Genomic DNA, 14803 nt, shown 5'->3' with positions numbered 1-14803 from the left:
CTTTGCTCTGATTGAACAATAATGAAAGGATGGGAAACAAAGACTAGCAGCTTTTGAGATTAATCCCCCTTCTGTTCTCAGCTGTCAGACTTACTTATTTTTTCCTTTTTTCAGCTAAATCAGGTCATTATACTACAAATCTTTACTCTGAATGAAAGATTAAACTCAGGTATTTTATTTTCATCAAGGCATAATATTCAGCAAAGAATAATTGGCTATAGTTTCATCTGGATATTTGTATGGGGCCTCCTATCAAATTCCACTAAACCTTTACTGACTCTTTCCATTTTGTTGAATTCCTTAGGATCTTACTGTAGTAGACTCCTGGCAAACAGAATCTTGCACTCAATTATACCTGTCTTCACATCTCAGATGTCATGTTTTCATGAAGCATCTTTAAACAGTCAAGAGAATTAAAAGGTCTTCAGGGTTGCTTTGTAATAAAAACAGTAATAGAAGAGAAAAAAATCCATAAGCTAAGTGTTTTTCCTTGACATAGTATTTTTTTTCTACAATGAAAAGGAAGAAAGAGGAAGGGGGAAAAAAAGGAGGAAATAAGAAAAGATTTTCAGACTACCTTTAACTGCTTCAAAGCCAACAATAAACATATCAGTTAAACCAAAAGATCAAAAAGGCATAAGGTCATCATAACCAAGACTCATTGAGCCAGTCTATTTGGATAGATGTCACTTCCACTTTCTCAGTACAAAGAGTGCTATACTGTATAGAGAGAGCAGAGCTTATGCTGATATAAAATTAAAACCAAAAAACATTCAGTCTATTATGGTGATCTTACGAGAAACAGGCGGGTTTCTCACACATTAGTAAACTCTCTGGTGTGACTGTTGGCTCTACCTTGATGTTTCTTACTTTACTGATTATTTTATTGATAGCGCCTTTTTTAAAAAGATGTTATCACAGAGGGAAAGTATTTTCTCAACCAAGAAAAACTGGCTTTATGCCACATCTACTTTACCTAAAATCGATCCAACAGTAGCTTTGGGATTTAATTTAAACAGGGAAAGACAAAGCATGACAAAAGCACAGGGCATAACAACCCAAGATGGGCCTCCACTGAAGAACAAGAAGCTTCTGCTGTGCAAACAAATCAGAACATTTCTAGACCTATAGTGTTTCTGTTCATATTTTGCTTTGTTTTCTGTTAAAAAAATATTGTCAATTTAGAAGTAAAAGCCTACTATGAAATTCTTCTTTAGAGCTAATAAAAGGCAATGGGATCAACTGATATTTGTAGCCCTTGAAAAGTCAGGCCTCATATTATATAATTCCTAAAAATATTTATTAAACATTAAGGGTTATTTCTCTCAGAGGTACCAGATTTTCATGATATAAAGGTCATGGAAGGAGTTAATATCAGACTAGGTCCTGCACGAGCTATTTTATTGTCTCCTTTGCTCTCTTATGAAGAGGTAGCTTTTCAGTCACATTTTTTGTATATGCAGTTCAAAGGTAAATTTAGTCCTTGTACTCTATGGTATAAGCAGTCCATTGACTTTGGGCAGGAGAATCTTAACGAGAATTTCCAGAAATATTGCTTGGATCAGCAGTGGCACTAACAAGTTTGAAAGGTACAAGGCAAGCAGTGTCCTCTGAATGTGGAAATCTACAACTCACCTCTTCTTCCAGTTACTTATGTCTTGTCTGATTAACACAAGAGTGTTTTTTTCAGTTTTCTCCTTTGGTTGAGCTTTGAGTTTCTCTTTCATGTACCACTGCTGGGAAACAAAATACTCCATCATGAGAAACATACCAAGAAATAAGAAACAGAACAAGTACAATGGCCCAGTGACGGCAATGGGAAAGTGTTGCTCAAAGCATGATGCTGGGCAGGGGCTGGAGATTGAATGATGGCACCTCAAAGTCACTGCTCAGGTAGGACCAGGGAAAGCCTTTTGCAGAGATCACCAGCATCCATGATCCTAAAAAGCCAAACCAGCATCTACATCCAAAGTAATGAGGGCCTTCACCATCAGTGAGTGAGTGAGTGAACCATATGGAGGAATAAGTAAGGAAATAAGGACAGGTTAAAAATATTTCCAAATAGGTTTCATAAAATATTTGGTCTTCTAGAAATTTTGAATTTCACTTCTCTGTATTTATTGCTGAAGAGGCACAAAAGGCAGGCCTCTTGTATATAGCACTAGGGGTAAGGAAGACTCTTTTCTAGGGAAGAGAGGTGGAAAAAGGAAAAGGGGTGAAGAGTTCTTGCTGACTGGCTGCAGCTCAGCTGGTGTACAGATTGGGATAAGAGAGGGTAGTCACCAGGAAGAGCCATCCCAACACCCATTTGTGACATCAAAACCCTGTCCTGTCACGTAAACTGCACAAGAGGACTTACACTGAAGGGAACAAGAGTTCCCACGGATGTACAGAGGATCTGTTATTCAGGTTGGTTCAATGAGTGTTACTCTGCAACGCCAGATGTGCTCAAAATGCAGTGCACATTTGCCCAAATTCTACCTTAATCACATTGCATGCAGCTTCCTGTTGCATGCAAACTGATGGTCTCAAAATGTCAGCATTGTCCACTAGCCCACATCAAACTAATTTTTCCAATTGGGTCAGTTTTAATTTGAGTCTTATCCTGCTGTTATGGGTCTCTGCACCATGCACTCTGAACTTCCGTTCTTGGTGAATGAAGGAGGCACTGCCTCTCTGCCCTTACACTATTAAATGTCAAATTTCAACATCAAAAAAACTGCACAAGACTCAGGCTGTTTCAGAAGGACTGATCTGCAAAGTAACTGGAAGCCAGTTCAGGAGCCAGCGGTGCTGTTTGCAGAGGTGGATTATAACCCTTCTTGTGATAGCTGCTATCGCCATTGCCAAGATCACTGCTGAAAAGCTCCTGTGGCTTGTCAGAGCAAACAACTAACTTTAGTCTATTTAAATATATGGCTCTCAAAACTAAGGCAGTTCAGAGTTGTTTAACATGCAATTCACTAATCACTGTTACAAATGTGGCAAACTCTGAAAGAGGCCTGAGGGAGCAGAGCCTCAACCATTTCCATTGACTCTTGTACCTCAAGTCCTATTTCCAAAGCAATTTAGGCACCCGGGGGTCGATGTGACTTAAACCCAGAGCTCCTTATTCATTCTTGAAAAATGCACTCACCTCTTGTATCACTCTCTTCCCTGAAGCCAAAAGGCGGTCTCAGAAGATGGTCAGTTCTCAGCTCTTTCACTGGTAAGTGCAAGAAAGCATCTGCAGACCAAATGAAAATGAAAAAGTTAAAAGAAAACATACTAATGGATTTATAATTAACATTTATTTTCTTACTAAACAAGTTTCCATCCCTTCATTCGATTGATTTAAACTGAAGGCAAGAAAGTGATAATAAAATTGATCCAGGATTTTTAGTAAGGAGGGGTAATTCCCTGACATCGTCTAAAAGGTTCCTTCAAGTGAAATTAGGTCCATTTCTTATGTTAAGAGTTTCACTGGTATACTATGTATATCAAAAAGGAATTTTTACAAGGGCACATAGTGACAAGACAAGGGGGAATGACTATAAACTGAAAGAGGGTAGATTTAGATTAGATATTAGGAACAAATTCATTACTGTGAGAGAGGTGACACATTGGAACAGGTTGCCCAGAGAAGTTGTGAATGCCCCATCCCTGGAAGTGTTCCAGGCCAGGTTGGATGGGGCCCTGAGCAACCTGGTCTAGTGGGAGATGTCCCGGTCCATGGCAGTGTGGCTGGAAGTATATGATGTTTAAAGTCCCTTTCAACCCAAACTGTTCTATGATTTTATAATACCCTGGGCTGGCTAAAAGCCACCCAAGCTGTCCTGAACCTGAATAAGCACTCCTTGGTTAGAGCAAGAGCAGGTTGGCCTGTTTTCAACCAATAGGCATGTCTAGGGACAGTCCTGATATGCTGCAATTCAATTAGTGTTTCAAATGTACCCTGGAGAGCAGTAGATTGCAGTGATGTTAACAAACTGCCCGGCAAGATCTGAAGTCCTCCACACACTGGTGGGATTTATGGACCTAACAAACTTACTTGCCTTTGAACATCTCAGACAGGCAGGCAGGCAAACACTATGCCACTTTTGGAAATGTGGAATCAAATCAAAACACTACTAAAAACTTCATAGAAGTCACTAAGGAAATCCTTCTTCTGTTTGTTATTAATGGTTACAAGATAACTTTTACTTATAGTGCCCTGGGGACTTATTCAGTAGGATGTAGTGACACTGATGAGAAGGATTATTTATTGTTTATACAGTTGCTTACAGATGAAGGCACTGCATAAATATTCTGGAAACTATCATTCTGTGAAAAAGCTCTTGATAATGCATCAAAATACTTCCTGCATCAAAGTTATTCTGGACTCTCTCTTCGCATCACAAGCTATATTTGCAATGCTCAGAAGGTTTGATTGTATTCTTTATCTCACATTAGCTGATATGCAGTCAATGTAAGAAAGTCATAGTTTGTATCTGGTATTCATACAGTACCAACAATCTGCAAGGCATATTGACATCTAGAAGATTTAAAAAAAAAACAACAAAGAAGTTGTGGGCTTGTTTGACAGAATTTAAAAAAAAAAAAAAAGGTTTAAAAAACTGCATTAATGGGCCATGGAACTTGCATTCAGAAAGGATAAAATAGCATAAGCAACAAAAACCTTGCCATTTTGTGTAAACACGTTAAAATATACTGCATAATTTCTAGGTTGTGTATGAGCTCAGAAATATTTTAAGTAATAAAAGATACATTTCTGTCCATAATCTACAAAACAAACATAAAAAGAAACTTTATGTACCCAAAAGGCAGGTCAGATGGCATAGAACACAGTGCAAAACCTCTGGTTATCATCTTCAGCTCTTTTACTCTTTCACTGGTACACCAAGTAAATATATTGGTCACAGGATAGTTTCCATGACTTCCTGCTCTCAGTAAGTAGCTCCTCACTTTACACTAAGACCATCAACAGTAGCAATTTAGTGATCAGTTAGATGTATGAACTGGTCATATGACTTTTAATAGAGCAATTCTCACCAGTAACCACTCACATTGGAAGGACCTGCTCTTTGCCCTGTGAGCTCTTTTGTCTTGTGTTCTGTGTGTTAGGCTTCTATGAAAATTTGGCTTATTCAATTTTTTTATGTCTACTGAGCATAAATTTTTATATATTTGAAGCCTGTTACACCAAGCACAACTGAAATTGTTCTCCATCATGCTGCTTTCTGCTCTAAGCTCCAGGTCCCCGGGTCTAACTTTTCCTATAGGAAATGTGCAGTCCAAACTAGATTTCAATTAATCAATAACATCTAATCGATAGAGCAGGAAAGACATCTCTAGAAGCTCATTTTAAACACCTACCACAGGGTGAAATAAATCTGTGTCAGTAGGTACCCATCCCTCTATGCCCATTACAGAGTCGGCTGCTTAGACCAAGCACCTGACTTCTAGTATCTTAACATCGGGGAAACTGAGTGCCACCATCACTGTGGTGGCTCAACTGAACTAAGCTACAGTAGAGCTATATTTAGTCCATAACTAATTACAGAACACTATTTTGGAGACTAAAAGTTTGGGAAACTTAAATGCAGGCTTTCTGAAGCCAGTAAACCTTTTTTTTTTTTTTTAATGGGAGAGAAATAATATCTTTATCTTGTGGGAGACGTGAACAGAACAAAGGGCCTTCTTTGTTTTTCCTGCAGAAAGCAATCCTCAGTGATATAACTCTTCAAAAGTTTCTGTATGCTGAAAAAGATTTTCTGTTAAACTCTTCTGGGCAAATTCATCTAGGGTGTATTAAGACAAATCTAGTTACACTGATCTATTACTTCTGTTTGAGCACTCAGTTTTCTTCAATTTAAAAACAACATAAGGGAATAGGAAAATGTTTAAGCAATGAGACATGACATACTATACCATGCTGTACTGTTGATTAATGTGTATCCCAGGTGGATGAGAAGTAAGACAAGTGCCTGCACCATATGTGGCGAGTGCATTAATCAATATTAACACGTAATAACAGGTACAGAGAGAAGGTACTAAAGAAGAGCTGTTTCTAGAGTCCAATCCTGGTGTGATGACAATGGGGGACTGAATCTTTTTGACACAAGAAGTCAGCCCGACCTCTGAGGCTATGACCTTAGAAAAGCACGCGCTTTTGACAAACACCATGCCACAGAATGTTGCAGATGCTAAAAGCTTACTTGGATTCAAGGAGAGGTAGGGCAAGTTCACAGATCAGAAATATTTTCAGGCTATAAATTCAAAGAAACATCTCCAGGCCAAGAAGTCTCTGAGCTGCAAATTATTGGAAGCAGGGTGAATGCCTAGGGAAGTACCACATATCGTGCATCCTGTTTTTATACTCTTTCTTACACACTTCCTTTTGATGGCTATCAGGGACAGGACAGAGAGCTAGACAGCCATAAGGTACGACCCCATTCAGTGCTCTTATAGTCTAAGTTTTTATGTCCTAAATTTACAATGTACAACTAGTCCCCACTAACTCTGTGCAAGTTGTTTAACACTCAGAGTGAAACAGTACATGCAGCTATATGCACATCTCCACTGAGCAACTGAACAGCATCAAGACTTTTAGGTAACTGCCTCACTGCAAACACTGGCAGGAATTTGGCACAATCTTCCACCACAGAGACCTGATACCACCAAGCGCCCACTACCAGTGATGTAGCAGCTCCCTTTTCAAAGCTCTGATGAGGCACAGAGCCTTGAGAGGTACTATCTGCCTGAAGGTGGAAAACCAGTCAAGAGACATAAGTCAGTGTAGTATGAGGCACTGCAGAACCCCACAGCACCATTGCTTCAGACACAGGAGAAGAGTGGGATCCCCGCTTGGAATGAGGTAGTAGCTCTTGCTCTCCATTGAGTTCAGAAACAGTTCCATTTTCTACCCTGCCAGGCAGAAAGCTTATAACTCAAATGCCATGCTATGGAAACCAAAGAAATAACAACACCACATTGCTTATTGAAGCATATTAAAGTGCCCCACAGCAGTTTCTTTATGACCGTTAAACATTTACCCAAGATACTGAAATAAATGTCTTTTTTATTTATGGCATCCTCTCTGGACTCTCTGTTACTTCCAGCCCTTCCTACCAGCACAGGAACCAGAGTGGTTCAGTAGCCCAATAGCCAAACAATGCTGCCAATTGCCTATTTTCAAACTAAACTAAGCTTCTCTAATGCTTCTAATTTAATATATTAATGTACACAACAAAAGCAAATATTTTGGTTTGGCTTTTGTCTGATTCATGTGGTCTTGGGCTTCAAAATTCTTTTTGAGAGGCCAAGGTGGCTTTAAAGTTACAATTTCAGTGGATAAGCTAACAAACAGATTTGAATGCTGATCATTTTCGAGCACCATATAATTTTGAATTTAAAGAAACTTCTATTTTAAAAGCGAAGAACTCTAAGAACTGGATATGCCAGTAAAACATCTCAGCTCTGTTTCATCCTTTGTCTCCATTTTAGGCAACAATAGGGAGCATCTGTAACTTACATCAAGCTATTAGGATCTGTCACTGTGTTGATCAATAAAGCCCTCACGACTTTACTCTACACTTCAGTCCCAAGCCTTAACTACTCGTCAGACAGCCTGTAATTTCAGAGAGGGAAAAGAGCGCCTGCAGGTGTTGAATTAATGCACCATGAAAGCAGAACTCTTCTGTGTTGCAATGGAGCTAAAATCAGGCTTCTCTGGTATTGCTGACAGTATTCGGCTCCCAGTATAGTTCTAACTTTGGATACATAGGCTACCTAGTAATTTTGTCACATCTTGAAAATAGAGCGCGGGGAAAAAATCCATTTAGACTCTTACAGCCATAGGACATATTTACCATTTGCTAACAGACTGTTGTGTTGTGAATGGAGCCTGCTTCTCCAGTCACACAACACAGAAAGTTTCTTTTGCTTCACTAAAACTCTCAGAAAGGAACTCAATGACAAAAAAGGCACTGATTTCTAAGAAAAATAAGCAAAATTGTGATGTTAACAAAAAAACATCCTCAATAAGAGTCAAACTTTGAAAAAAATTTATCTTGAAAGAAAAAAGTTTTAATTACTTTTTTTTTAATTTTAAAATCAGAACTGAAACACTGTACTGAGTAATTTCAGTGCCACTGATCCCATTGACTTTGGACAAGAAAACTGACATAGGCAGTGAAGAAAAGCCATCACCAAGGCAGCTGCTTTTTAAGCAGACATCTGCTAAGCTATACCTCTGTGGGTCACATCTAGTTGCCATTCCATATGTGTGACATTTCTGAGGCCAGATTGTGGCTTTATCTCCCAGTATCTCAGTAAAGCTGTGAAAATTTAGATGTCTCACTAAGGCCATGTTGACACCTGTCTCTGCTACTATCCTGTACCACTGAGTCACCCCATGGGGAGGAAGAGGCAAACCTTCAGTATTGAGGTGGAGGTGAAGATGTCTGTTCAGTATTTTGAGTGCATCTGCTCTGTTCCCTGGAGCAAGTTTGCATGTCCTGAATAGAGCTAGTCATCAAGGTGAGGTGATGTAGGCAGCTGCCTCAGGCAGCAGGCTGCCAGGGTGGAATTCAGCCTTTGCTGTCACTACAGCTGGAAACATGAAGGGTAGCAGTGACTTCTAGGTGGGAGGATGACGGCCCTCATTCATGAAGCAACTACCATTCCTCTTTTCCTCTCAGTAATGATAAATCAGGCTCCCCAAGGCACTCCCTCTATTTTTCTCTGCCTTAGTTTTACCCCCCTCCTTGCTAAGAAATCTTAGATTCAAGGAGAGACTCTCCTCAGGTAACTGCTACAGATTTTGGTGCCTCAGTGAGTGCAACAGCTTATGCTACCTGTGACCTTCTACAAAGCCAGGCCAGGCCAAATGTTCTAGTTAACAAATCTACTTATTGTGTCAGTCCCTAATACTCACTGAAGTCTGATTCACAGCATTCTACAGTCAGAATAATGCTGATTGGAAGGGGCCTCCAGAAGTCATCTTGTCTAACATTCCACTTGAAGCAGGTCCACCACAAACACTAGATTAGTTTTGCCCAGCTATGGGCAAATATCCAACATTAGAGATGACTCAGTCTTTCTAAGTGACCTACTCCAGTGCAACACTCAGAGCAAAAGCTCTTTCCTAATGACAAACGTGAGTGCAGTCTTTGGCTGTTGCTCCTGGTTGTACGACCTGCCACCACTGTGAAGCCCTGCAGTTGTATCATCTTTGTGATTGGCCTTCAACCAGTTTGCCTTGTTCTAGGTGCAACCTCACCAGAGTAGACTGGGGAAGAGTAATTTTTATTAGTCTACCTGCCATACTCCTTCTAATGTACCCTGCATGATGTAACTCATCATTTCAAGTCTATGTGATAGGTGCTAGAGAGAATCTGTTGAGGAAGGCAACAGAGAAGGGAGCTGGGAAGAGCAGGTATACTATAAGTCAAAATAGGCCAGTTTCACAGTCATTATTTAAAGCTGTTCAGAACCTATTCACACTGTACTTACTATCTCAGTCTGCTGGGCCTAAAAGAACTTATTCAAGCTACAGGTTTCCTCAGCTAGAGGAATGCTGCACTGGCCCTCATGCACATGATCAAAGGAGCAGTTTCTCACACAGATCAAAGGCCAAATTCAACAAACTTTTCTTCTCACAATGGCCATGTCATTTAGATCAAGCTAAATGCCAAGTATCATTGAAAAATTGCAGAATTTTCAATTTTAAAATTTTCTCCTTGCTAGATTGCCAAGTGATCCAACTTATGTTTCCAACACATATATACAGACATCCTCTCTAAAGCTGCATATCTATATAAACAATTATGTAATTAACTAATGCCACATAACTTGGAGTAGGTGCAATAGGATTATCTGACACATCTAGAGAAGAAAACCAGGGTCACATATGGTGTAATATAATAATAAATGCAACCTGCAAAGTGCTGCATCAGACCACCACTGAGAGGGTTCTGCCTCAGATTCTCTGACTGTTTTTCTCTGCTGATGGCAATAGTTTATCTCTACTGATAGCAACCTGAATTGCACAGCACTGCCTCATTATTAGACACCAGAGTAGCCACAAGGCTTACACTCATCAAATATACTAAGCAGTCTTATTACCACAGAATCACGGAATCATATAATGGCTTGGGTTGGAAGGAAACTTAAAGTTCATCTGGGTCCAACACTCCTGCCATGGACAGGGACACCTCCCACTCAAACAGCTTGTTCAGATCCCTATCCAACCTGGCCTTGAGCACTTCCAGGGATGGGGCATTTACAACTTCTCTGGGCAACCTGTTCCAGTGCCTCACCACCCTCACAGTAAAGAATTTCTTCCTAATATCTAATCTAAATCTGCCCCACCATACCAAAGAGATATTCTGGATGAGCTTTGAACCTTGTAGCAGTGGTCAAAACTGTGGCTTGCAAGGGCTTGAAGTTTTCAGCCTGTCTTCTTTTATAGTCTTTTCAAATAAAAGTGTAAGACAGCCCATGAGATGTGGTGAGCGCGCCCAGAACCCCCTGAAGCAAAAGGCTTGTGAGATATTGCCTTAGAAGAGTAAGATTCTATCAAATCTTCTAAGAAGCCTTCAGTCACATAGAGTTTTGGCACCCTGCTAGATCAACAAATTGAAAAGGCAATAAAGACCATCCCAACTAATAGGGTAAAGAAGTCTACCTGGCAAACCCTTCTGCCATTTCTTCTATGTTTTGTTGCTTTCTCCCCAGGTACAAATGATTTTCTGTGCCTACAGTTTTCAAGAGAGAGACTTTGAAAATGTGTATGATGCAGCAAAGTTTGCTTTGCAATCCAGCAAGGTCTGCAGCTGAAAAATGAGGCAGCAGCAATCAGGGAAGAACTGCAGACAATTGTTCCACAGCCACTGTTGCTGTGAAGTAAAAAATCTATCTCAGATAATTGACATTTATTTGATTGAAACAGCAGGGTGCCCTCCATCAGAATGGGAGGAGACCATATGGAACAACAGTATGAGTGGAGATAATGTTTGTCTGCTGAGTGTGTCAATGTGTTTAGAGATTATTCATCGGGCTCTAGGGATTCCAGTATGGTAATGTTTCAGCTAAATTAGAATCAGATTAATTGTTCTAATCTAATGGAAAGACAATGTTTATCAAATTATTGCTCCTTCACCACATGATATTGCGGTGTCATTACTCTTTTAGTTTAAAAAAAAAATCCAAAGGCTTTCTTGTATCACATCTGCTCATGAGCTACTTAACAGTGCTGATTTTTCCACAGGAGAGTTAATGCAGTTTATAAGTCTATGAAGAAATTAATGAATTAGAGTAAAAATCTTGCAGAAAATAATTCTCCATATTGTGAGTAGACCTTAAACTACATAAATTGGAATGACTTTGCCTTGTTTTGGAGTTTTTTTGGGGGGACTTTAATTTTGCTCAAATGTAGATACTTTTTTTCTTGTTTTAAATTTTGTTTCAGTGGAATGAGGTGGCGGGGTTTTTTTTTCCCTAAGTAGCACTACAACTGAAAAATGTAGTAAAAAAAATAATGCTTTCCTCGTTTTGTCTTTAATTTCATTTTCATCTGAAAATTGCAATGAAATGACCAAAAAAAACTGAGTATGCAGATAAGATGCCTAAAATCCTTCAGATATACTTGATATTATTTAGTGCTTAGTGTCATTTTAGATCATCTGCCAAATGCTGACATAGAGGAGACACAGAGCTCTTCAGCTCCTTCAAAATGCAGTGCAAATCTGCAGTTCTGGTCAGAACTACACTTCAAGTGCTGAATATCTCAGAGACTTGAATGGTGCAATAGCCTCCAAAGATGTCTTTTAAAAGCTGATTCCAGGCTTTTTACCCTTGGTATTTTAGTATATTTTCAGTATATTCTATACATGCTAAATCAAAACATTAAAATATTGGTGTTTTTAAAACTTGATCTAGTAAGCACAATCCTCCAAAGGAGTAGAAGCATGACCTCTTCTCAAAAGGGCTAATAAATACCAGGAATACCCCTCCAACCTGATTTTCCACTGTGTTGTGCTGACTTGATGCTACTGAAAAGCCCTGAGATTCACAGGACTTTGTGTATCAAACCAGAACAATAGAAGATAGTCAGGCACTTTGTCTCTGCTTAATTTATAATGGTGACACTGTGTTTGTGAGGCATTCAGGCTACGTGCTTAAGAGAGCACTGAACAAATATTTTCTAGGCTTCTATAGTAACTAATAGTTGTTCCTGTCCTAAAAGGGTCATATATCCTCTCAAGACATATTTCACTGAAATTCTATTTAATAAAAGTGAATACCTTTGTTAGTCAAGTGTTCATAATGTCTATTAAAACACATAGTTTATAAAAATGGGCCAAACACAACCACAAGAGTGATTGAACACTGAGCAGAAGGCAGTGCTTACACATTCTATGCCCAGCAGCTTTCTCTCCCAGGTACAATCCTGCACAAAGATGCCAAGTTTTTGAGGCACAGACCCATGGTGGCAGGGTATTTGTTGTGCTAATACTTTAGGATTCAGTGTTTCGATAACCTATTTCCCTAATAATTTTCCTCAGACATGTAAAACTACATTTTCTGGCACTTCTAGAGAGACAAACTGTCCTTCAATCTTTCTTATTTGTGAGACATTAAAAGTTCATGGCAACTCTCCCATGAAAGGATTTGAGTTTTAAGCCTTAATTTATAAAACATAGATCAAAGTTGAAGTAACACATGCAATGTAAATTGGGCTGCATAAACCAGATGCACTCTGAAGCCATGATGACAAAGCCCTAATTACTTGCTCTTTTCCAAGTTTCAATACAAAACTGTTGTTAAACCCCTTTTGGCTACCTAGTTTTTTATATATATGTTTGAAACTAATGGACCATCTGCCTTCTTTCCTGGAGTTTTCCCACTTTTGAAGTGAGTGAGGTTCCAGAAAGAGCCATGGTCTATGGCAGACAGACACTCACTGTCATCACTCAGTGCTTGGATCTAACTTCATACCATTTGTTCTGAGAGCTTCAGCAACAGCTTCCCCATTGTTTGCCCTGCCATAGGAGCTGTGAACCACCAGTCCAGTCGCTGTCCGCTGGGCTCCTGAGGTCTGTACAGCACAAAGATCTACAGCCATGTCATGCTGGGCATGGGAAGACACTTCTCACATCTATATAACTTAAGGATGATGGGGCTTTCTGAGGAATTCTGTGACTCGCTGAATAAGCCATATCATGAAGACACTATTCAGGAAAAATGTTCTAGCTTAGTATGCATCTATAAGCTTAGAAATACAGATGGTTAATCTAAATGCTTAATTTAAATAAATTACTTATTCAGTATCTTTGAATTATCCACTAACATTATTTGGAAATGATTTAAAGTAGCTGTAGTCCCACACAGAAGAAATGGTAACATGCTGTCAGGGAAACTTTGTTGGTAAAATATATGGATTTATCTGTTTTGAAGTAAAAAAATGTTGCACACATAGGACACTCCATGTGGTAATGAATTAGAAGATTTGCAAAATAGCAGCAGGGGATAGTGTTTCTGAAGAAAAGTCCTTTACTAGAATCTGCAGGGTACTTCAAAATTGCTATTATTACTATCTATTAAAAATCACAGTGTTAAAAATGCATAGAATGCTCTACAAAAAGATTAATGTTATGATTTATTCCTTGCTCCAAAGAATTTAAAACACAGTTCTGCCTCCAGAGACACTGTTGCCATACTCATGGAAGCTTGAAGGACCCAACAAAGTCGATAGAAGCTGCAGCCTATGATAAAGGGCACAGCTGGGCATTGATTTTATATAGGTAAAGCTAGCAAAGAAATGTAAGAAAAGTAATATATTCAGGTCTGAGAATTTTAACCCTGACTCCTCTTACAGTCTGGTTTAATTGCACTGCATGAAATCCTGCCCTCATTGGGAGTCAATGGAAGTTTTATCATCTATTTAAATGCAAATTCAATTGACTTCAAGGAAGCTTTCCCGGTTTAGTCAGCATGTGTATACATACACATATATTTGAAAGAAACTATATGAATGAATTTTGGAGAATGCAACTGTTTGTTTTATTTGATTTTGGCAGTACAGTTTTCTGGCACCCGATCTTTGTCAAAACTGGTATACACTAAGAAATGAAACCACGACTTATACCTCTTCAGTTTATATACCCAAGCAATGGGATAAGACTCCCAGATAATTAATTTTGATTACAGTTTTATTCCAAGCTGTCATTCGCTCATGTATACAAAGTTCATAAAAATATGTGGACTTCTCCATAGAAAGTCAGAGGTAGCTTTAGACCCAGGAATGTCTGCAGTGAGAGGATAATAAGGACTGCCACCCTACTTATTTTCCTGTGCTATTTTTTCATTGTTTTGGAGCTTTACCAGCAGAGCAGAAGCCTGTGCTGGCATGACTCGGTAAATATCTCACAACTTCAGTATTCAACCATGATATCTGCAGAGCCATCACAAACTGTTGCATCAATATGTATACACTGTAGTTACATTTCCAACTACATATAACTTTTTTAATCTCTAACATAGATAGGTAAAGTACCAAAGTAAGATATTATATATATGCTATACAGGCAGTAGAGTTGTGTTGCAGCAACTTTCTACTCTTCATTTACTCAATTTTTATCTAATTACAGCAAATTATAACACCATTTCTGAGCCAACAACATTGTTGTAACTCATTTTCTGCTTAAGCTGTACAAACACTAAAAATCACCTCAAACTGGAAAACTCACGTGCTTAATTGAAAAAAAACACCAGTTTGTGGTAAACAAAATGTGCCAAGGTTTTTCACCTGGAGAACATT

General features: G+C 39.0%; 1 long non-coding RNA gene across 1 annotated transcript in view; it reads right to left on the bottom strand.

Moving 5' to 3' along the window:
- Window positions 1-1694: 1694 nt before the first annotated feature.
- The window catches only part of LOC108502217, a 51653-nt gene continuing 38544 nt past the window's right edge, over window positions 1695-14803 (bottom strand). The window contains exons 3-4 of the long non-coding RNA XR_001876377.1: window positions 3137-3226; window positions 1695-1736 (exon numbers count right to left, since the gene is read on the bottom strand). This is a non-coding gene — a long non-coding RNA (uncharacterized LOC108502217). The remainder of the gene's footprint in view (window positions 1737-3136; window positions 3227-14803) is intronic.

Source organism: Lepidothrix coronata, unplaced genomic scaffold (genome assembly GCF_001604755.1).
Source record: "Lepidothrix coronata isolate B3197 unplaced genomic scaffold, Lepidothrix_coronata-1.0 Scaffold4, whole genome shotgun sequence".
Lineage (NCBI taxonomy): Eukaryota > Metazoa > Chordata > Aves > Passeriformes > Pipridae > Lepidothrix > Lepidothrix coronata.
The sequence above is the reverse complement of the archived record's forward strand: the minus strand, read 5'-3'. Positions and strand labels throughout refer to the sequence as shown.